Source organism: Catharus ustulatus, chromosome 4 (genome assembly GCF_009819885.2).
Source record: "Catharus ustulatus isolate bCatUst1 chromosome 4, bCatUst1.pri.v2, whole genome shotgun sequence".
NCBI lineage: Eukaryota > Metazoa > Chordata > Aves > Passeriformes > Turdidae > Catharus > Catharus ustulatus.
Genome location: NC_046224.1, coordinates 17,259,156 through 17,284,974, shown reverse-complemented (window position 1 = coordinate 17,284,974; position 25,819 = coordinate 17,259,156). Strand labels below are relative to the sequence as shown.

Genomic DNA, 25,819 nt, shown 5'->3' with positions numbered 1-25,819 from the left:
CCCACAGGGATGAGTAAGACAGTAGTAAAGCAAGATTTATTGAATGAATGTTTGCACTCACCAGATGTAATAAAACTTGAATGATATCAAGCAACTAATGTACATATATGAGATATACATGGCCATGTTGATCACTTATGGACTGCCCATCTTATTTTAATTTTCCCTATGGCAATATAGAAACCTCAATGAAAACTGAGGATAAGCTGATAGGAACCAGAACAGAAAAGCTAGCAATAAATATTTCATTAAAAAAGGGTTTCTGAAAGGCCATATAACCTTTTGTCTAAATGCCTCAAATCCAAAATGTATTAGGTTGAAACAAAATAAATTTATTTTAATTAGGTATAGGTAATCAGAATTTATATAGCAACGGCTAAAGGGAGAGTGATTATGACACTAAGACAAATCCAATCATTCAGATCAAAGATTGGGCAGGCTACCTCTACAGAAAATAGGCCAACGTTAGTATGTATTACCTAAGGGGCAAGTAAGCCTAGTGAACTGAATGATTAATCACATCTGTAACTATGCATCACGTTATTTGTGTGTATGTTGATGCATAAACATGGATATTTTGGCTTGATACGGGGTGAACAACAGCAGAGCGACACAGTAATTTTGTAATAAAGAGAATGTCACAAACACATTGCAAGAGAAACATGAGCCTTTTTATAGCTAGAAAGCAGTGATTGTGTTTTTATCATTGAACTTAAGGAATGTATTATGTAACGATTACATGGTCTTGGTTCTAAACAGGTATGGTAATCAAAAGTGATGTTGTCATGTATTTTCTGTACTAGCTAACCATTTTGCTCTTGTTAATAGGAGTACAGAACAGTGTTTTCAGGGAAACTACACCACCATTAAACTCACAGTAGCCCAGAGCTGAAGCCATAAGGATGTGGTATTAATCAAAATTCAGTTCTTCTAGTCTGCTAAAACCTAATGAATTAAAGAACTACAATCCTTCACTAGTCTTAAGTGAAAACCATAGCACATTTTCTGTACAACATGAATCTTTTCACAATGACTAATCCCATTCCCAATAAAATCAATGGAAGTTTTACCACCAACTCCATGGACAAAAAAAAAAAAACAAAAAAAAACAAATCATCAGCATAAAAATCTCCATATTCCCAACACTGGTCCTTTAGCAAATTTGTGTTTCATCTTAAATAACTGTCATTCTAACCAAGGAAATATATCAAATATATTCTTAATCCAACTGAAAGCCCTATTTGAAGAACTATTCACTTTGTATGACTTTGTATGTACCACAAGCCGTGGCAGCAGCTTGGAGCAAAGGTGCCCCAAGATCAGGAAGTAGAGGCACATGTAGAACCAGAAGCACAATTGCTCAGTGTTGCACTTGGTTGTGCACTGTATGACAACTCTGTTTTGTTGGGGTTTTTGTGTTTGTTTTTTTTTGGGTTTTTTTTGTTTGGGTTTTTTTTTTTTTTTTTTGGTACTAGACAACCTCCAGGCACCCATTCCAACCTAAATCACTCTATGATTAAATTATTAAAATAATGTTCCAGAATACACTATGGGTATAAATGAGTACAAACAGTATCTATACTGTTGTATGTACAGCTGTTGACATTTTAGTCCTTAAAACACATTACACACACCACATCTATTCTAGCAATATCAAGTAGACAGTTTCTATTTTCTACTGCTTCCCAATTTCAGATATTAGTATCAATTTTCCATAACACAACTTCTCTGTTGATATAAGATAAGTTTATTCCAATGTTATTACATTTAATACCTGCTTTCTGGTATCTTCAATCAAATGAAACTAGTCACTGTTGGAGAAGCAAACACAGTAATAGATCCAAAGACTCAATAAGAGTAAGGTATACAAATAAACTGTTTCTGACAATGCTAAACTTCTTAAGAGAACACATATATATATGTAGTATCTGTATATATATGTAGTATCTGTATGTATAATGCAGAATATGAGTTGTGAATACCTAGAAATTGTAGTGGTATATTTCATGCCCAAAAAATTTAGAGATGTACAGTTTTAGTCTGTCCAAATGCCTCTGTAGAGCCTTCCTATCCCCCAGCAAATAGATACTTCCACCCAGCTTAGTGTCACCCGTGAATTTACATTTGATCCCATCATCCAGATCATTAATAAAGATACTGAACTGAGCTCAACACTGATCCCTGAGAGACACCACTGGTGATAAGATGCCAGCTGGAAGCAACACCATTCACCACCACTCCCTGGGACCAGCCATCCAGACAGTTCTTAACCCAGTAAAGGAGTCACCTGTGGGCCGTCAGCTTTTTCAGGCTGCCATGGAAAATGACATTTACTGGTTCCCTTTTCTGTTTCCTACTAATTAGCTTTTTCACTAAGCCTAGTAGTTAAGACAAGATCAAAAGTCAAGACTGGATTGGTTGCTTAACCCTTCACATAAACTTATGCATTTTCTGGCAAATATTATAAAACCTAGACATTCTCTCTCCTCTCTTTTAAACATTACATAATGATATCTTGTATTGTCTCCTACACAGAGAAAGTTTCCTAGTGGTTACTGAGATTGTATATACATTCTTACACACATAAAATGCATGGCTATACACACAAACACTGACGCATATCCCACTCTACCATGTCCGCATGACCAGTATGTAACTGGGGAAAAAAAAAAAAAAAAAAAAAAAAAAAGTAAAAAAGAGCTCAAGCTGTCTAGGCAACCAATCCTTTCCACATTCCAACAACCCTCAAGTAAAGAGACTTTCTTGGAGTTGGTGAAAAATTAGAACCATTGCCAAAGTCCCTTGGTGACAAAGGAAATGGATTTTGATATTTAAGCCCTAAACACAAAGTAGAACCAGCAAAACATAAAAGAAAACAAATCTATTTAATAATCTGATTAATTTTACCTTCCATTTTTCCAGTGATGGGGCTTTATCCAGTGACAGTGTAAACATTTTACTTTGCACAATACAAGACCCACAATAGAAGAGTGTAATTAGTGCTGGAAAGACATTCTTGAGGAAGCGCTTTGATTTCAAAAGACTGTTGGAGTGATTGTCACCCCTGCTGTGCTTGGATTCTCTCTTGATGTGCATAAAGTGTGAATGCAGAACGCATTATTATGAAACTCATTCGTCCTTGCATTTGTGTGCTCACTGCTTTGCCATCTTGTGGTAACCAAAAATAGAAACCTACAGAGCAGCATATAATTCACACTAGAATAATGCTGCTGTATTTTTTAATGAATTCTTCAGTGCACTTGCTGGAAATCTACAACTCCAACCACATTCTGCATTTTGCAATTTATTTAACAAATGTGCAGTCATATTCTTTTCAAGATTGAGATCACTGAAAAATACAAACTCTTGTCTAAACAATAAAAATAAGCACAAACATTAAATGATTTAATGCTGCATTAATGGCTTCCAAAGAATTTTACCAAAATACACTATGAGACTTTTTATTTAAAGAAAGTGATTCTATTCTTTCACCACATATAAAAGCTATACCTGTATAAAAATTGTCCAACTACAGGACAATTTAATGTGTTATAAAGGAAATTGGATTCAGACTTCATAAACTAGTCAATAATTCTTTATAGAACAAAGTCATTTGCTGGCTTTAGTCTGGAGTTTCTCCTTTAAATTATCATGGGAAAAAATAAATACACAGCATATACCCTTTCTCCCCATCTAACTTTAACTTTTAAAAGAAGTAGCACATTTTTGAGTTAGCGGTCCCAAGGGAGAGAAGATGAGCCCTTCTGTTGCTAAGCAAGAGTTTGCCAGTTATTTCAAGCTTTAGCTGAGTACAAGCAATAATCACTACTGCCTGAAATATATTGGAATGAAAGTACATGGGACCATTCATGACACTTCATCAGCATGCAGGAGGCAAACAGAGTGACTGCAGTGATTGAATACAGGCTCAGAACTACTGGCTTTAATCTCCATCTCATTCATTCAGCCTTTACTTTTGGCACAGCTGTATGATAAACATTCTGACATTTCTTCCTTGCCCACTGTCCCTTGGAATCGAATGATTGCTGTTTGTATGTTTGTTATGTATTTAAGATCATCAGGTTTGTTTTTTCTTTCTTTGTGGTTTTAGCTCCACCCTCTTCCTCTCCATCCCCCCCACCCACCCCTGCCCCCCCCCAAAAAAACCAAAAAAAAAAAAAAAAAAAGAATTTCTGTGTAATTTCTGGGTAATCTCTGGGCTTATAATTGTTACTATCAAAACACCTTTACTTTGTTGAAGGAAAACTAAGTCATGTTCACTTTGCCTCTACTGACATCTTAAATTTAAAAAAATAAGTAAATTCACAATTAATACTAATTCTTCCTACTACCTTCCATGCAAAATCACGTTTATACAGTGACAGTATATGTTTATTAAAAGAAAGTATAACTGATTTATTATGGCATTATATAGAATTTTAACATTACTGGTGCTACAAAAATTCTGATGTTAAAGAGAATGCAGTTTGTTACTCAGTAATAGGGCTTTTGTTTGGTTTCTTTTCTGCTTGTTTGGATTTTTTTTTTTTCTTTTTTTTATTTTTTTGCTGTACATCACTTATCTTGACAAGAAGAGCTTATGCACAGTCCCATATCACCAGTTCCTTGAATTTGCCTTGGCTTTGCAGCCACTGGTTTCTAAGAGTCCTGAATACCTTAAGGGCTAATTGGTACCTTAGACATCCTATGGTAAAGTTAATGGAGTTATAGCACAAGCAACCCCTGAAACTGGGTAGCAACTATTAGTACGAAGTGACACTGGTGTCAAAAAACAACTTCTATTTTATATTACTCCTTCCTCACATTAAAGTACCTAAAAGTTTTGGGAAAATCTACTTAGTCTACTTACAGAAGTTGAGCTGACTTCTTTTGCTCAGTATGCCTGACTCCTTGAATTCACAAATCTGCTACACAAAAGTATCACAGCTTTTAAATAATTTTGTACTGACATTGATGCTGTATGATCACTGCAACAGTTGCAATTTAATAAAAAAGATACTCTTATCACAAAAAAACAAAACAAAAAAACCCCAAAAAACCCACAAAAAAAACCCCAAAATAAGCAAAACCCCCCACCACTATAAAGAACCTATTTAAGACTCTCCACTCCAAGATGGGAAAGTATGTACAGTTTTGCTGACTGAAGGCATGTGGCCATTCCCTAATGTCCAGATGTAAGTTGGATAGAGCTCTGCCAAGGACTGGCACTACAGTGCCTGTTTCTGATATGAAGTTGTTTTTTCTCTTACACTAAGTTTTTTCTGCTGCTAAAGAGTTACTCAGCAGTCAACATAAAGAAAATTCAGAAAGAGGAAGGAAAAAAAAAACCACAACAAAAACACCTACAGCCTTTTCAGGCAACATGCAACACCATCTCTCTCAACTAAGTAAAGAGCAATTGATACACTGCATTGAAATCCAGACAAACAAACAGATCAATGAGTGAAGGAGATAGATGAACTTTGCAGATTCCCAGGGAGATGCAGAAATATCCTTGGAACAGCTAAAGTAAATCTTTTAAAGAAAGAAAATATTTCCTTAACTACAATGCCATCTAAAGAATGGCACCTAAAATCTACCTCCAGAAGACAAGGCAAATTCTGTGCTGTACTTAAGTATCAGCAAACAATCCAGCACCTTCCTCCTGAGCATTCTACCATAGTCTGCACTTTTAAGGATCAGGTTTCATTAGTTGCTCACTTCAATCGGGAAAAAAACCCCAAACCCTTGAATAAGGAGGAAAAAAAAAAGAAAAAAAAAAAAAAAAGGCCCATCATGTGAGACATGAAAATCTTCTACGCAGCAACAACAAAGGAACACAACACACAGTGAGACAGACTAATGTGAGACTACATGTATGTTGTTATGCAAAAGGCAGTTAGAATGACTACATCTACACTGTAGTGCAAATAAGCTGAATTGTCAGCCAAAGACTGATGCCAGTATATTTATTCAACACTTTTCTGCTGTGACTATTCTATCTTTGCTGAAAAGACTCATTCACTAGTAGCAGTTGGTCAGCAATATTGAATGATTTGACTATACCAGCTCACATTATGATTTCTTTATTCTTTACTTAAAACCAGAATATCATTGCTAAAAAACCACCACAAGTTCCAGAGTCCACTTCAAAATGTTCATGCTGACTGCTTAATTCAAATAATTTCTTCTTAATTAAAAACAACAGGCTTCCTGCCAAGAAGTTTAATGTACTACCAAATGGAAACAAAAGCAAACAAATAAATAAAAAGGAAAAAAAAAAGCAGAAAAAAACATCCACAATTGTCCAACAAGGTGCACAATCTGATTTATTTACGACAGCTATGAAGAAAACAAACATTCTTTTCTCATGAGACATATGTCTCCTAAAGTAACCATTCTATCAACTGTTCTTATTTTTAATGTAGAAGTGATTCAGGATATATTTTAACTGGTGGGCTAACAGACTAAACAGACCATAGAAAAGGAAAGCTGACAAGTGATTGCAGGTAACATAGCAGCTTACTGGAAATATAAATGATGAATATCACAGGAGACATCATCAGTGCATTGTGACCTGCTTAAAAAAGAAAAAAAAAGTCTTATTTTTCTCAGTTCCAGAAAAGTTAGATCTTACTTTTAGCACCATCAGGCAAAGAAGCCTGCTTTTTTCTTTCTTTCTTTTTTAGCTTTTTAATGTAATTTCTTTCCCTCATTAAATGTAGGGCAAGAGCAACCTTGTTTCCCAATGTCAGGATTTATGAATTCCCATTCACAGTGTCCAAAGATTTGCAAGACAACCATCCTGACCTTGGTTAAAAAGGAAATCACTCTGAATGAGTTTAATGAGGATTTGAAGAAATGTCCTTGGGGGTGTAGCTTGAATGAAAATGTAATAATGTCTACATTTTGCCTTGTACCTTATGAAGAGGCAAGAAACAAATTTTATTCAGCATTTTGCACTTACTACTCTTAATCTCACTGAAGCTGTTTAAACAAAACTAATAGAAATTGGCCCAATGAGGCATTATTCCTTTCATCTGAAGTATTTAGTTCCCTTCTTTCATGCTGACTACAGAAATTAGGTATTAACACAATAGAAGTCAGTATCACAGTGGATAAACTTATAAGATTTTAGAGGCAGCTGATGATTGCTGGTGTCGGAAATGTTTCTTTTGATTTTAGCTGGGAAGTTTTGGGGTTTTTTTTACTGCTCTTCTGTGGATTTTTTTTTTAACATTTTAGGAAGATGCTGTGTTTTTTCTAAAACATACTTCACTGTTCCACTGTAATTCAGACACATATTCTGCCTTTAAAACAAACTAACTCATTGACAAAAAGTAGCAAGTGTACTATAGTACATTTTCCCCCCCTTTAAATACACTTCAGGCATATGGTCTTATTTTTCATGTTCTCTTTTTGGATGTCAAGGGCCACAAACGACATCAGTCTGAATTTCAACTTTGCATTGCATAGCCATGTCAATATCAATGACACAAGAGATGTTTGCAATAAACTCATGTTACTAACTCTTAGTTAGCTACACAGAGCTAAGAAACCAATTTGTGTAAGATGCAGCATAAAGCCACATGCTTATCAGAGAACAATCATATCAGATGACATAGAGCAAGCTTTGGTGAATAAGAAATCACAGAGCAGAATGTTCCACACTCTTTCTTGGGAACACAGCAGGGCCTTTCCACTGACTTCAGTAAGAACTGTAAGACCCAGGATGATATTACTGTCTGCTCATATAAACTACTCCAAATTCAGTGCTGAGAGAGTCCCACTGCCAACACAAATGGTTTGGTGTAATTTTCAACAGATCCTTCTACAGTAATAATTCACATGTCTCCATAAACAGTGTTTGAAAAGATCACCAAAATGATGGAATTTGGATATGATCTTGTTCTGCAACTGTTTGGACTATTCTCAACTGCTTCAGTGCCTGACCAGAAGAGGAATAGTGAAAATAAAACTTCAACCTCTGTGTTATAAGCCAGAAAATAAAAATCTGTATGAGTCAAACGCTAACCTATATTCTACAGGTATAAGTTTGAACACCACATGTTAGGAGAAAAACTTAGCAGAAGCCGCTGCCAACCTTAGCTGGAATAACCTGTGTTCTTTAGACTTCACAGCTTGTCTCTTGAAAGTTCTCTGGCAACATGTGCTTTTTCACATTTGTCATCTAAATCACAGATCCAAATGCAAAGTATAGCATTAAGGAACAGTAAGTGCATTTGCAACACTCTTTGGAGAAGCCAGGTATACATAAGGCAATGACTGTATTACATGGAAATATAAGCATTCCCTAATGTGACGTTGTTCCACTAATTTAACTAAGGAAGATCAGTTGTCCTTTCTAATATCAGTGCACACCACTGATACTCTGCTTTTCAGAAAACTTTGCTATCCCTAGGTATCAATGAAACAAGATACATGACAACTTGGCACAGTAGTTCAAACCACATACTCTAATTATTGACAATGCTGTACAAGTACAGACAAAGCATGAAAACTGACTCCTCAAATTGTGTGTTCCACTGATTGTGAAATGGAAAGCAAGGAACAGATCTACCTTTCATCTGTGACACTGAAACAGTTCTACTGAATAACCTAAACCAGAAATTTCCAGACTGTTTGGACTAATTTCTCACTGTATTCTGCAAAATTCTCCGCAAACAGCCAGTGCAGCTGCAGAGAGGTAAATAAAAAATTTTACTGTAGTGTGGATGCAAATACCTGCTGCAGATTTTTGACCACTGACAGCCACAGATGAAGTTTGGCTTATGTGGCCTACCACAAAAAGTTTATTCAGAATATGGGTCAGGTTTTTGTAGAATTTGACATAAAATCAGGTAATTTCTTTGCCATGAAATAATAATACAGAACATTGCTGAGTTTTAAATCTGGTGTTCAGAAATCAGCTGATGTTGAGGAAATTCCTCAGGCAAAAGCCTGATCATGTGGCAACATTTCTACACACCTTATGTAGAAAAAATATGTAAAATACACGATATGATGCCTTAAACAACACATTTCTCATCAGAGTGAGATGGCCCATATGAGTTTTGCACTTTCTAAATGCTGTACTGGATCAATACATCATAGCAAACAAAACTATTAAAAAAAAAACAAAAAACAAAAAAACAAAAACCACACAACAAAACAAAACCAACCAACCAACCAAACAAACAACAACTTGTGCTGTGGAATGAGAGCCTTTATTATTATTAATATCATCAATGAACAGTTTTTTCATCAAACTATTCCAAATACAGTAATTTCACGAATACAAGCCGCACCAATTTGACCAAAATTTTGGTGGAAACCCGGAAGTGCGGCTAATATTCCAGGGCGGCTAATCTATTAACAAAATTCTAAAAGCTGCCAACACGGAAGTGAGAGCCCGCGGCAGCCCCAAGCCAAGCTGGAGCCCGGCCGGCCCCGGCAGAGGTGGGAAAGCCTGGCAGAGGCGGGGCCAGCAGTGCGGGGGGCGGGCGGCAGAGCCTGAGCCAGCAGGGCGGGGCAGGGAGGGCGGCAGAGCCTGAGCCAGCATGGCGGGGGAGCCCGGGAGAACTGGGGCTAGCAGTGCAGGGGAGCATGGCAGAAGCAGGAAGGCCGGCGGGTGGGGCTGCCTGGCAGCGGGGGAAGCCCAGCAGAATCGGGGCCAGCAGCGTGGGGGAGCCCGGCGGTGCGGGGGCCTGCAGTGCCGGCCAGGGCGAGGAAACGCGGCGGCGGTGCAGACGGGAGGGGGCGCCCGGCGAGCCTGGTGGCGGCGGCGGCAGCCCTGCCGGCGGGGTGAGCGAAAGCGGCGCTCGCGAAAGCGGCGCTCGCGAAAGCGGCGCGGGGCGGCGCGGGGCGGGCGCGGCGCTCGCGAGGCGCGGCGCTCGCGAGGCGCGGCGCAGGGCGAGCGAAAGCGGCAGCGGGATGAGCGAAAGCGGCAGCGGGGCGGGCGGCGAGCCCGGCGGCGGCAGCACTGCCAGCCGGGCGAGCGAACGCGGCAGCGGGGCGGTGCTGACGGGAGAGGGGGGCCAGCGAGCCCGGCGGCGGCGGCAGCACCACCCGGCCAGCCCCGCCGAGCCGTGGCGCTGAGCTGGGCCACCCGGCCCCGTCGGCAACCATGAGCGGGCCGAGCCTTCCTGGCCCCGCCCCGAGCCAGTAAAGCCCGCTATGCCGCGATCCTGTTACTAATTGGCCAATTTGTGAAAGCTGCGCACGGATTCTCGCGACGAACGAAAGTGCGGCTAATATTCGGGGTGCGGCTTATCTATTGACAAAGACAGCAACATTGTCGAGGCACCGGGGGTGCGGCTTATAATCCGTGCGGCTTGTATTCGTGAAACTACTGTACTTTTCCAAAACAAGAAACAATAAAATGAAATAAAATTTTACCAAATGCTTGAAGGGCATTGCAGCTGCAAATCCAGCTACATGTTTGCCATAAAAACCCATATGCTAGTATGCATCTCACTGACTACTGCTCTCCAAATTTATTCACAAGTCACATTCAAAGTACAAATCTCACTGTTTTAGGAGACATAAGGCATAAAAAAAATTTCCATCAGACACTTTTTTGTGTTGTTTTTGTGTTTTGTTTTTTTTTTCCTCCTAACAGCAATTTAATAACATATATGTATGAGCCATTCTTACATAAAAATTATATTTCAAATCTATCCTAAATGGGGCTAATCCCATCACTACTATCCTTTAAAGATTTTTATAGAATGAATCCTTAAATCAAAAACTTCAAAAGAAAGCTTGATCTCCTATTTATTAATTTATGACAAATTTAGTTATTATTATTATGAGTAGAAACCTACAGTTTTCATGAAAGAACTAAGTGAATATACTTTATATATTCCCTGAAGACAGAAAATAAGAAGATTTTCAACAATAATATCATTTAGCAGCAGGTAACTAATAACCCTAGTCTTCTCTGCTGGGCTGTACACTAGACAAGAATATTTTGAAAAGTTATCTTTCTCAATGTTACTTAAAGATTTGCAGCAGATTTTGATAATTACTACATGAAATTGGGACTGATTCCATGTGATCTTAGTGTCACTCCACTTAAATAAAATAAATTACAAAAGTAAAAGTCCCATCCTTTGAGGGAATGGTTTAATTCATCTGAAAATATATGTGTGAGCTTTAGTATTAATCCTATCTTTGTAAAGATATGGTTTATATTTTCTGGACCTTCTTTACTACTTGTTGCATTTATGCATCATTCACTTCTGACTAATAAAAACAATACTTTAAAAATTCTGCTGAACTGAAAATAAATCTTTCCAGCAGCACTGAATAGTTATTTTGGTTTATAATTCTGTTTTTAAAAAAATGCCTAATAATGTTTTTTTTGATAGAATGTAACTACCATTTTTGGCAATTTTTTTTCCCTACTTCTTATTTACTCTTCTCTGGTAAATCTAGCATCTGGGTTCTGAAGGCCTCTAGTGCATTTATTTTGAGCTCCTACTACGTAACCCGTCTTGAAAAAATTTCCTTTTCTTAGTTTTCTATCACATAAACCCATTCCCTAGGATGATTATGTTAAGATGCAATTTTTAGGGTTTTTTCCATGCAATTAATTTATCTTGAACATTTTCAAATAGTGGAATCATATTTTCTTAAACACATATCATTTAATTACATTCTAAAGATTACTTTGGGGTTTATCTATTACAATGCATAGCCTTGGCAAACAAACGAGTGAAATGAAACTTTTTTTACTACAAATTTATGCATTAATTAAACACAGGTTTAGAAGTAAGACAACCTGAACATCTCTACAGTTACCTATATAGGTTTGTACAGAAAGTAACATGAGGCTATGCTCAAGAAAAGTTGTGGTAAACAGTAAATAGATAAAGAGACAGTGATTTATATACAAATGCCTGTATTTTAATAGCTCTGATTAGGATTTTTGAAATTTAAGGCTATTGCTGAAAATGAGTTTATTTCAGTAGGAAATATGCCTTTGGGCTAGTAAATGTTCTGAGAACTGCCATTTGAATCTGTACGTCCTACTCAAGCTAAAAATAAAGGGGAAAAAACCGCAACACAACAACAAGAAAAGTGGCCTTCAGTCCAAAAAAGTAATGAATTTCAGACTCCTCTCCCCATTCCATCAGGCAGTAGAAAGATAATACACTTTCATAACTCAATTAAGAGCCAATCTACTCTATATGTTATATAATTCTATGTGGTGCTTGTTAATTGTACAAGAGAAACTCCTGTGGTGAAATACAAACTTTTCTTTGCCAGATTAAAGATTAAATTATTGTATCTACACATAATGGTTCACAAAGTAAACAGATAATGTTTGTAAATATGAATGTTATATATATACCCCTGATATTGTAAGCTATTTTAAGTAAAGATTCAAATGTATTCTGTTTGCTCTTTAATACAAAATTCAATACATGCTTTACATGTTATGAGAGCAATTAAAGGGATTTATGTGGAAGAGAACAATCTTGGCCTTGTCACTTGCTTTTAAATAATCTATTTTGAAAGAAATAAATTACTTAGGACACAACGCTAAATTGTGAACCAAAGCATAATTAATCTGTATCCCGACTCTGCTTAGTTGCAGGAAGGAATAAGTATTCTTTAAATACATATTCTGAACTGATTTGGTTTCAGATGGTCTACAGAGAAACAGAGAGAGCACATCTTTGAGATATCAAAGTACTTTATAACAGCATTACTGACACCCATGATTAGCTGGAGCATATGCTGACCTCTTTCAGTTAGCATCATTCCATTCTGCTAGTACAAATGAGATGAGACGAAATAAAACAGCCCAGAGGGCATTTTCTAACTTGGGAGGAATATATATATATATCCCCTTGATTTCTCATTCATAATCCTGCAGCAAAGTAAAATAAAGGTAAGTCACTGTAATTCCCACGTCAATTTTTTTATTATTTTTTTTTTTTGTGTAGAGCCTATGTGGCTTCAGAAGTATGAATCTCTACCTCTCCACAGTACTGGTTATGAATCAGAACTTTACCCTGGTCCTAGGTTTGAAACATCCAAGCAGTAGGAGGGCAAAGTTGTGAATTTGCCATCAGATAAATTCTTGAGGAAGGACTTTTGGAGACAAGTGATCCTTCTTTCTCTCACACCAGAGTTACTCTGTGTAGTAGTCCCTAAAAAACACCTACATTAGAAAAAAATCGTAGGACTCAAAGTTGAATAGGACTGAAAAAGGTCTCCTACAAAAGCAGCACCACACCAGGTAGATGTATTTGTTGCAAGCTTGGTGGATTTCAGAATGAAGCTCTAGGTGGAAACTAGATGTGCAGACTCCATATGCTAGGGATGGAGGCATCTGAAGAAAATAAGACAGCTATGTTAATCTAAGGTGGCTCCAGTTCAGCAGACAAACTGCTTCCCACATGCTAAGCTATCCAGTAAGACAATCTGTTGAAACAGCTGATTTCTAGCTCACTTTGTTGTCATATGGACAAACAAGGATTCTTCCTGAAAGGCCTCATCCTGGCAATATAAAAAGAGACAGCTTGCCTGGAAAAGTGTAAGAAGAACTAGCACATACACTGGGGCAAAGATAGGAAGCCTTGGCTTAAATAAAATCCAGTGCCTTAAAAAACAAAGAGTGTTTTCTGAGGAGAACATATCACAGAAAAATGAAGAGGAGGAGGCTGTAAATATGTATATACACCATATTGGATTATAAAGACTCAACCACAGAGATCCAGATTTTTCCCCCTCTTCTGCTTTGGAAGGAATATCCTTAAGGAAAGATGACAGAGGCTAAAGTTGTTTGAAGGCTCAAAGCACTGACCCATCTCTAATCTATCAATAGATTAAGGTACTGACTGTGTATAATGGAGGAAATAATCCTGGTTTCTCTGATTGCAGATTCTAGGTTTTGGAGGACCCCTGAAGCTGGTTCTGTTCTTTTAATTTCCTTTTGATACTCAAGTCAAAACCACTGACTTCAAGATGTGCCTCCTCCTTCTTCAACTGTCCTTTATGTTCCTGCTTGTAGTAGCTCACAGAGTTTACAGCTACTTAACTGTTTACAAACTCCTGATTTAGTTATTTGGTGACTGAAATCTGATTGTGGCTTGTCATGAGCCACACCACCAAAAAGAATTTCACGTTATTTTTATTTCTGTAGGGTGAGTTGCAAAATATGCATTTTGTCTGCATTATTTGTAGCTGAACTCCTTTCCACACAGGGACAGAAAGCCTGACACATCTCATTAGCGTGAGCTTCAAGACAGTGACGTATACACTGAACTTCAAGGTCAGCTGCAGCCTCCGATCCCTGAGATCACTGAAGTGAAATACCCATCCAAGGAAGGCAGAATTAATCACTACCAACTTTAAAAAAAAAAAAAAAGTAAGTGGAACTGATGCTTATATCCACTATGTGCCACCCATAGGGAAATCTTCAGTACCCCATCTGCACTGGGAGCCTGTGGGGAGCAGGATGCCCACCCATTTGAACAGTGATTTAGGGAGCATTTTCCACTCTTACTGTGTTCTTGGAGACACTGCTTACCTACAGACTTCTTGTAAGATCTAGGAACTGAAGCAGAACTTCACTAATTACCAAATTTCATCACAGTTGTTTGCATGTTTTCTCAGTAGATATTCCCTCTATCTGTACTATCCAAATTTTAAATCCGACCTAAATGGTGGGACTTGATTGAATCACACCAGTCTCTAAGGCGGAATAAGCAATTACTGTGAGTACAGTTTGAGGAACAGTGGAAGAAATGGTAGATTAAGTCTGTATTACTAGAACTTTACACTCTGCACAATCTTAATGAGGTAGTTGAAAAGAACTGAGGATGTGGTATGCACTTTCATTTCCTCTAATGGGCCAAAAACACTACTGTCTAGGACTTCAAATGTAGGTTCTCTGGGTAATTCTGAGGGGAAAGCAAGCCTTCTATGCTCACTTAAAAAAAACCTTTTAAGCTTTGTTTTCCTTAATGTTTCCACTGGAAACTGCTTATAGCAGGTCTCACCAAGTCTCATTGTCATCAGGCAACTATTTATTACTAATAAATATATTTTTTCAACATTTTACATCTATAGATCATCCTAACAACCCCTGCTGTTAAACAAACAACCCAAAACACTTTCATGATTAAACTACTGTTCGATTCTTGTCACCACAGATTGATGTCTTCTCACTGACAATTCTAAAAATGTCACTGAAACTGGCTTTTCTACAGCAATATGAAATGACATTTTTGTTTAAATTTCCTGTCACCATAATAATTTTTCAGTTATGATTCACTGAAAATGCAGGACATTTTCTGGCTAGGAATTAGTCATATTAAAGACTGGCAAACTATGTACACTGATGGTACCTGCATAGACTTAGAGCTGTACTGCTATCTGCCATGGGAGAAAAAAAAACAATGAAAATACAATCTATAAAAAATATGCCCATCTTATCTTAAAACAAGATTTGAAAAACATGTGTTTGCTCTATCTGTGCTCCTTTGTCATATGTCAATTTGGAATCATTAAATTGGATCCAGTTTGGCAATTAAGCCAAAGGTTTAAAGTATGAACATCTACAGTAACATAGAAAAAATAACAATAATATAATGTTTTAAATACAGTATGATGCTACAGAAATAGCATAATGATTAAAAGATTCATTGTTTAAGATCCCTAATAAAGTATATGCTATAATTTCATGATACAGGCAGTGGAGGCATCTTCCCTGGGGAGATTTAAAAGGAGAAAATATGTGGTGGGAAGTGAACTGAAAAATCTAGTAACTTTCATCTTTAATTTCTGCAGGGTATGATCTACTTTCAGTTACCCTGGTGTAAATGCCAAAAAAAGAAACCAGAATTGCAAATTCAGATATTTCTTCAGTTTTTCAGTACACCTCTTATAATAATAAGGACACATCAAGTGATGAAAGACTGGATATTCCTAATTTGGGACACTGTTTGTCTCGCTAGCCACTCTGCAGAAAGCAGATCCTTAAGACCAGTAAATATATTTACCACACTGTAAGTGAAGCAATATAAAGGACTATGATTCAAATAAGAATATATTCCTAAAATATGAACTCAATGATAGAAATTTATGTCCAAATTTAATTTTCCTGCATTGTCTTCCACTTGAGGAGCATCATTCTCTAAAAGTGATCTTGAAGCACATGAAATAGATTATTAAAAATAAATAGTTACTAAAAAATATTTTGGCAGTTAGTAGAAGATTGGAAACCTCTTCTACACCAATAGAAAACCCAAGAAGTAAAGTAACATACAGACAGAGGTAGGTTTGGAGGTGTCTACTTTTCACAGCTGGGGAAAAAATCTCCCCTAGATTCTTAAAAAAAAAAAAAAAAAAAAAAAAAAAAAAAAAAAAAAAAGAGAGAGAGAGAGAGAGAGAAAAAACAGATACAGAATACGTATGTCCTACAGTTGATGTTCCATTCCACTGTTTCCATACAAACCTCTTAATTCATAATAATATCAATCAGACGTGCACATGATGGCACTGTTCACAGCATTTCATATCTTGTCCAGCATGATGTCATCACTGGTGAGAGAAGAACTGCACCATCATTCCCATCTTTTTATATGCTAATAAAATGTGGTATTTAAAGAACCTTGGGCAGCCTGAAAATCTCTGCAGCAGAGATCCAGAGGCATGACAGTGGGTCTGATTTTGTTACTTTCTGATTCTGTCTTTAAAATACTGGGACAGAAGCTCCTTACACTCTGAGGGGTACTGCTTAATCACAGAAAAAGTAGTGAGCACATCCTGCAATCAAGATGAGCAGTAGGACCAACAGGTAAAGACAAAAAAAAAATAAAACTGACAGATAGGGTAACTTGTGAACATTTGCTTCAGTCCTTCATGTACTGTTAAGTATGTGCGTTTCAGCACTCCTCTCAAGAGCTTGTGTGTGTCTGTGCATGTAATTATGGTATAAAATTGATAATATCAAGACCAGATAGAATTAATAACCTTTGCTAATTTTACAGTACAAATAGCAATGTAAATACAATTCAGCTTCAAAATTTATGTCTGATGGTGTCCTGCAAGCCCACCCATTAATTCAAGGAGAGAGTTTATCAATTTTTCTAATAGCTTGGAAAGCACAGGCATGTGTGTTAAGGCTGGCAGATCAATCCAATTCACTTTGCATCACTTTCCCTTCAACATGGCACAATACTGTTGCCCATCTGAAATATAAAACTATATTTGAAATTATGCACTGAACTTAAATGGTGGAGAAATTAAACCTGTTATTAAAACCCTTACAGTGAAACTGAGACTCAAAATAGTCTTACAATGCCTACTGAAGCGTCACTAAGATCAACCTACACAGTGTCCTGCTCAGGTCACTCCCACTGCATGTTCACAGACTGCAGACATGAGCCATCTACTAAATCACACACACTTCTCAACAGACTAACTCAATCTTGAATTTCCCAAGTGATAGTTAATACAACACCATCACCTGCATTTAAATATTCTCATGCACCTAATAAGGCCTCCTTCAATTAATCTTTCAGGCAGTAAATATTCTTAACATACACTGTAGCATTTAGCTGGAAGTACTGAAGATCCAATGATAGCCAACTGAAATACACATCTAACCACAAAAGGAGAGCTGAAAAGGGACCACAGGATTTCTGCACTAATTCTCTCAATTATTTCTGCATCATGTGCTTGTTTTTTGCAGTAAGATGTGTGCATGCCACACATAGAAACCAAGACAATTCCCTAAGTTTAGACATATGTCCCACCCATTTGACCCAGTGATTCTACTCCACTAAGACAGAATTTAATATTTTGCACTGGCATAAATTACTGAATTTAGTTTTACTGACAGAGCTATTGACTCTTTCCAAACATTTGCTTCTAAATAAAGAGCAACAAAAAAAGTTCATGATTGAAACCAGATGTGATGAAGTAGATAACAAATGAGCATCTCCTGAATTTTATAGCATGAATGGGAATACTCCATGAAATAACAAAATTCTACCAGCTTGAAATTGCACCATGTTACAATGAAGTTCCTGATGTTGTATAATTCAACAAATGCACATTAAGTAAAGCATTCCTTATGATTTTACATTACAAAACTAAGGAATTATTTGCTCCACTATCTCAACCACCTGCTTTAAAATTTCATCTGGTTAACAATGAACTGAGACCAATAATTTGTTCTTGGCAAGAGTGAAATAATTTCCTGAGAGTTATTTAGTTCTAATTTGACAACCTCATGTGATGGAAAAATCACTTGTTTCTCTTGGCAATTTATCCCAGCAGTTAATCACCTCCCTACTGAAAGTGTTTGCCACATATTTAATTTGAATTTTGGCTTCAGATTCTACTAACTTGCTTTGCTAAAATACAAAGCTTTTATTACTAAGTGTTATAGACACAGTTAACAAACCACCTCTCAATCATATCCATGATAAGCTAAACATATTCAGATGCATCTGAAACTATATATCATTTTCTCCTACTAAAAGCTCAGTTTTAGGGTTCTTTTCTTCACTCTTTATTTTCAGTATAATAAAGAACTACAACCAAGCATTAGTTCTGACACTGCTTTACACTGAGGTAAAATAACTCCACAACACTTATTTATTATTTTGCTCTACTTATTCAGATAGCTCAATTACTCTGCTGATGTTCATTCTGAACTAAATTGAAATTACAAAGAAGTAGCCTAAATTAAAGACCTACCACTGATATCTTTCCTTTATTTCACATCTCCCTGCAAATGCATTGATTCTGCATTTAAAAATCTGTATATGATCAGCAATTGATTTGGGCTGGAATGACATTAAACTTTTTAAAAATCTTTACATGGTTTCCTACGCTACATTTGCATTGCCATACATCAACCAAACTTGTTTCAATAAAAACAAAATCATCGATGAAATGTTAACCGGCTAGAAAAGTCTACTATTCTTTCTTAACTACATCTTTTCCCCTTAACCCTCTATTTATTTCAGTTTCTTATTACACAGACTGTTATTCTGCCAATAACTGATACCAAATGAATCAATCATGAAACTACCTCTCATTTGAAATATTCAGAAACGTTGAGTCCTTCTGTCTTCTGCTGCCCTGGGCTCTATCGAGCAAGAAAGTCATGAGGTTGGAGATACCCTTACCCAAAAAATTAAAGGCTCATGGCTGATAACTGTCCATAAATTTTAAGGCATTACTGCTCAGATACATCATCCTCAAGACAAGAAGACAGTTAACACAGATATGGCAATATCTGGCACAGATGTTTCTGTTGAACACAGTATACTGTTACATATAACACACCTGTGTTTATTGTGTAAAGAGCCCTATATATGTGATTAGTTTTGTTTATATTTTTTTACTTTAAACACTTTTAAAAGTATCTCCAGTGAAAGATTAACTTAATTTCTTTTAAACTGAGATGGAGGAAGAACGGTTCAGACAATCATTAACTAAGTGAACACTTCTCTTTATAATCTAAAGAAGGATATTTAGCCTATGTGGCAATTTTTTTCATTATTTCAGTGTTTCCTAGATGAAAAATTACATCACATACCAACATTGCCTTCCTGTAAACTATGTAATATTATGTATAGAAAACATGTAAAGAAAGAAAAAAAAATAATTCTGTAATGTTCATAATTACATGACAGCCATCATTAATCTGGCTGCTTGACCTAGATTAGTTATACTGGATACACTGCAGCTGTGATCACCTTCATATGGAAACTGATGGAAGAGAAACCATACAATATGATATCTGGGTCCAGCAATCATTGTTGATTTTTCACTCCTCTCATTCATAGATTTTCCCTATGAAAAGAAAAAAAAATAGTTTCCTCTTACAAATCTAGTTTTGCCAGAATTTAAAAAAAAAAAAAAAAAAAAAAAAAAAAATTAAGGCATAGGTGAAATTAATTTTCCATGGCAGGAAAAAAGTCGTTTTGTTTCCTTGAACAACAATTTCTCCAAAAGAGCAGGCTACTAATAATTCTATGTTATTGATTCTGGTTTGCTGATTTACTTGTAATGATTTATAAATGATTTAGAAGCTGGTTATTAAGCATGGCAAGGTGATGAAAAATGTGCCCATGCTAGAAGTTTTATATTTTTATTAAACAACCATTAGACATATTCAGTGCTGTTCATGGAACCATGCAAAAGTAGTTGTAGTAATGGTTTAAGTACTTAAGGTGTAGCTAGAAACAGGTTGAGAAGAGAATTATCTATATAATACTATAATGTCTTAACACTAACCAGTATTTACTGACTGCATTGGTTATTATGGAAAAAGCTGTAATTCTCATAAGAAAGATTCATAGTCTATGAACCAATTTGAAAGAAAAGTGTAAGAGTTTCTCAATAAATTGTGCCACAATTAACAAAAAAAAAAAAAAAGTGCATTTTCTCCCAAGAGCTACTGCCCTATAGCTTTACAAAAAAAGTGACTTTTAATATAAGCATTATCTACATTGGCAGATAAATGTAACAGCAGTAAGAATCACCTCCCACACTCCATTCCAACAAGATAAAAGAATACCCCTTAAAACCCCTATTAACAGAACGTTTTGTTGTTTAAAGTCATGATACTAACATAAAACTGCAAATATGTGCTCATATGAAACACATTATTAAAATATGTAAATGCCTTTCATAGATTCTTAAAAATGTGTTCCACAAATTATATAACAGAAAAGACAGCATTTAAATTGTATTTATTTCAATTCTTCACTGTAATAAATAATTACAAGAAAATAATAATTAAAGAAAAGCCAGTGTATCCCTGGGAGCTGAACCAGTGAGCAATGGTATCCCCCCAGCAGAAAGTCCTGACCTCTCTAAACTCTGTCCCCAAGAGTACTGTGCAGCTGCCCATGGCTGCAGTGGGAGCATGCTGCCAGCCCGGGGACAGTGCCAGGCTGCAGGGTGTGCCCTGCTCCCAGCCAGTGCAGGACAGCAGCACAGAGCCAGGACTGGGAAAGGCACTGCCCCGGCCTGGACAGAGGAGCTCCTCCCCTTATTGCCAGAGTTCAAGCAGGAGCTGAGCAGCTTGAGGAGTACCAGGGAGTTTGAGACTTAATACCGGAGTCCAGAGAAGCCACTGGAGTTGCACGCTTCCTTCCCTGAACAGGCTCCACATGCAGACAGCAGGCATGTCAGGGAGGATTCCCTGTGCTCTCTCCACCAGCCTGAACACACTGACTGCAGGGACAGGGGCGATGGTGCTGAGCTCCTACCTGGTGCAGTGGGTGCATCTCCTGCGTGACTGCCCCGCTGTCCTGGCATCACAGCCATGGGGCTCTGAACCCAACACTGCTGGGATCATGGCCCATTGAGTTTGAAAGTGTCACCAGGGTTAAGGCAGGCTATGCCCTGCACCAAAACTGAGTCCATAAAGAAAAAGGATGGGTCATTGCGATAGGAGACACCTTCCAAAGGGAACAGCAAGTTCAATATGGAGCCTACACCAATTTCTTAAGGAGATCTGCTGTGTTCCTGGGGTCTGGTTTAAGGATGTGAAGTGAAAGTGTCCTATGCTTAATAATCCAGCCCCTGGATTATTAACTATTATTTTTCACTTTGGAAGAAATAAAGTTGCAGAAAGAAGACTGCCCAGGAAAGTGGTGGAGTGACCATCACTGGAGGGATTTAAAAGATGTGTAAGTGTGGCACTTGGGAACATGGTTCAGTGGTGGGCTTGGAAGTTCTGGGTTATCAGTTGGATTCAATGAACTTAATAGTGTCTTCCAAGAGAAATGATTGTATGAAAATAAGCCAGTAATTAGTTGTTATTTTTTCTTCCCAAAATAATATTATAGATTTCAGATCAGAAGCACAACTGCAGTGCTTCTTAGAAGAAGAAGATACAGCATTCTTAAAGAAGAAAATGCGACATTATTAACCCAATCTCAATAACAATGTACAAGGGAGCATTTACAAGTGATATACATAGAAAAACACAAACAGCCTCATCCCACTGAGTTGCAAAATGGGCATTTTCTTAACCAGATTTTCTTCAGTATAAGCAATGAATGCTCAGCAGTTTAAAAATTAGGTCACTGAGAATCAACTGTTTAAAAAGATTATCATAATATTGGTACTGTAAAAATATTACCAGAAAAAAAAAAAAAAAAAGAATAATAGTGAACAAACCATGTAAACATAGGACAACTGACAGACTCAAGAGTGCAATAGCATTAATGTCATGATGTAAGCTATTTTTGGAAATTCCTGTTGCTTTCTGCAATGGGAAATTCGTTTGTGTTCTGGGGCTGTTTCATTCATTCATATAGACAGAATATGCCTACCAGAAGAAAAAGACAGTCTTTCAAGTATGGAATCAGGACAGCTACTCATGGGATTAGTAGGAGATAGAAGATGAAAAGCCCACTTTTTTCCATGGCACAGGTAAGTGGGATTTTTACACCCTACTTTAGTGATTCAAACAGTATGAGTAGAACTTAGGTTGCTCTTTTAATATGAACTCTCATATTTTGGTTTACTCTTCAAGGCAAGGTCATGAAGTCTTTTGTAGGGTACCACTCTAACAAGAGCACAAACAATGTATTTTAAGGAACATGTTTATCTAGGAGCTATGAAAATTGAAATGCTAATGTAACTACTACTATATTCTTTCTTTTTCTCAATGCTACTACTCCTTTCGATTCACATGACTCAGATTTTGCTGCAGGTTTAGATGGATGCAACATGGATTGAATAGTCCTGTCACAGAACTTGGTGCTGTCTGTGCCTCCTCATGAGGGTCCTTGTGCTGAAGGGAAATGTATCATACTAGGCTTCACAGGCAAGAATTGATAGAAACAGAACAACTTTACATAATCCTTCATAAACTTCCTTTGGATAGGAGAAGCCAGCTCCTCAAACTTCCATGCAAGCAGTGAGGACTTTTACCATAAAAATTGATAAGAAATAAAACTTTTTCTATTCCTTCAAAGTTGTCTCAGGTAACTGCTAAGGTTGTCTAATGCAAGTCAGAGATAAAAAGCTACTATATTAAAAAAAACAGAAATTTGTTATAAGAAAAACATCTTCTTAGAGCTCAATGTCTAAATGTCACAATATATTATCAAAAAAACAAACATTATATATGGCAATACAGAATCTAATACACGTATAGATTTTTTAATCATGTAAATTTAATTATGTATATATATATATATATATATATATATATATATATATATATATATAATAATTTCTACAGGTTAAGAAAACTACTTTGAATTCTTCCAGACCTGACTATTTATGTTAATGGCACAATGACAGTAATAATAATAGAAAGAGAGGATATCTGAGCATGAAGGTTCTAACAAAATGTTGCTGTATACTTCAGAAAGGCCATACTGATTGTCAACAAAAGGCAAAAAAACAAACAAACAAACAAAAAAACCAAAAAACCAACAAAAAACCAAAAACTAACAAAAAACTAAGCAAGACTATTTTGGGATCTTTTACTGCTAACTCATTAACTGGAGAAAATGTATCTGTATTACAGAAAAAAAAAACAAAACAAAAAAAACCCCACAAAATTTTAAAGGTTAGGGGAAAAAAAAAATTAAAAAAAAAAAAAGCTGGAAAATACCCAACAAATGGTAAATCTGAGCTGAAGCTTGTCAACTCAAGGAATGATAAAGCAAGATGAAAACCAACACCTTTGTTTTTTTTTCATTATATCTGTACTAAATAGAACTACTTACATCAAGCTGCATGAAATACCAGGAAAAATCTTTTTCAGGAGCTATATCTGTTCTGAAAAATCTAAATTAAAGGAAGCAATATTTTTTTACTGAAGCCATAGAACACAATTCACATAATAATAAATAAATTACTGATAAGAGTTGTCTGCATCTAAAGGAATAAATTCTACCAATCAAATTTTAAAATATATCAAGTTTTAAAGTCCAAGAAAAGCCACTCAAATATCACAGCACTGAATTGAACTATGTGTCCTGAAATCACTTCACCAACTAAAATTCACTTGTTCTGTTTTTAACACTGGAATATGATAAGCCTGTGTTAAGCAAAGGCCTCAGCAGATCTATGTAAAAAGAACTAGAGGGGCAATAACACCAAATACTTTATGTGACTACAGCCATTCCTGTTCTCTAGTATATTAATCTGTTAACACTTTATAATGAAAGTGCATGAGGGAGATTATGGCACAAATTGGTGTTAATAAACACAGCACCGTTACATTGTTTCTCATTTGTTGCAGCAGACTTTTTATGTGCAATTATATAATTATGATTCCTAAAGAAAATTGAGATCTTCATTCCTTTGCTGTTGAGGGGTTCAAATCTTACATAATCCAAAAAGTCAATAATCATAAATACGTTTCTTCTAGTCCATTTTATTCTACAGATATGATTTGATGAAAAGTTCATACAAATTCAGATTTCAAAAATACATTAATTTGAAGATACATCTAAAACTGGTACTAGATGACACACCACAAATTTAAGATGTTATTGTTGTATATTTTTAAGCACCTCATTCCTAAAAGGTAGATTCATACACTTGGTAAAAAAAAAAAAAAAAATGAAAGCAGTTTGGAGGCTGGAAACCAACAGAAACCTCAGAAATATCATGTGAGATCACTTACCTTTGGAATACTTACAAAAATAATAATAAAAAAAAGTATGAGACATTTTCCTTGATTTAACTTTTCTTTTAAGAAATGCTGACCAAATGAAGCTTTTGTTAAGATGGATAGCAGTTATTTCCTGAAAGGATGCACTGTTATTTGCAACAAATTGAAAATTGCTATTTGAGTCCAACTTTTAATGGAATAAAATCTGCTATTATTTTTGTTTGCTTTGAAATTCTAATTATAAGTGAAACAGGCACAAGTAACCTCTTCTACAGTGAACTCTTTGCTCTATTTCCTTCATAAATTTTCAGTATTGGAATTAATAGCCATAGAAGACTGGAGAGCAGAAAAAATTAAGCCCTCACATGATCATATAATTTTGCTTGCTAATATAGCAGCATTTACTAAAGGGTATTAAAAAAATATATGGACACTTTTATTGTTCTCCTTGAGGCAGAAAATATGCAGTGAAGAGGTTCATTACTAAATATTTTACCACTGTCCAGCTGCCTTACAGTCAATTATGTTTAGTTAATGTGCATCTTAATGAAGATCTTGACATACAGCTATAATCACAAACTGTCCACTCCAATGTCACTCTTCAGTTCATGATTGTTACTTTGTTGGCATAACATAACAAACACTTCTAATTACGTTTCAGCTCATTAAAATTAAAACAGAGTTCAATAAAAGCAACTTGCAACATGCTATTTATTTTAATAAAGACATAATCCTATTCTAGAGATGAAGATTCAAGAAGTAATACAAACATGAAAAATGCCCAGACTAAAATAATTATGTACCTGTTCAGTACTGAGGATCGCTTTCATTTGGTTATTAAAGTTATTATGCAAATCTTCCCTATAGTAAATCAATACACTACATCAATGTTGCTTTTTGGAAGGGAAGATAGATGAAAAAGAAAAGAATACCCTCAAAACAGAAAACAGAATGGTACTTCTCAGCAATACCTTTGATGGGGGTTGTTATGCCTGAAAAACAGATAATCGTGAATCTATGAAGATGATTCAGGAAATAAGAATACTGCTAAATGACAGGAAATAAGACGTACCAAAACATGCTGTATTGTTTCAAATGAAGTTTTTCGGTCTGAATATATGCTCTAAGTTACCAGTGGTGATACCATGAGAACATCTGATATTGATATCAACACATCCCAGTATCAGTCAC

The 25,819-nt window shown here is 36.3% G+C and overlaps 1 protein-coding gene across 10 annotated transcripts in view; it reads right to left on the bottom strand.

Annotated features, from left to right (window-relative positions):
* The window catches only part of TAFA5 (TAFA chemokine like family member 5), a 399,141-nt gene that overhangs the window by 181,651 nt on the left and 191,671 nt on the right, over positions 1-25,819 (bottom strand). The window contains exon 2 of one of the 10 annotated variants that reach the window (XR_006162978.1): positions 19,734-19,830. The exons of the other annotated variants lie outside the window; for them this stretch is intronic. The gene's annotated coding sequence lies outside the window, so the exon portion shown is untranslated. The remainder of the gene's footprint in view (positions 1-19,733; positions 19,831-25,819) is intronic. 10 annotated transcript variants of the gene reach the window in all.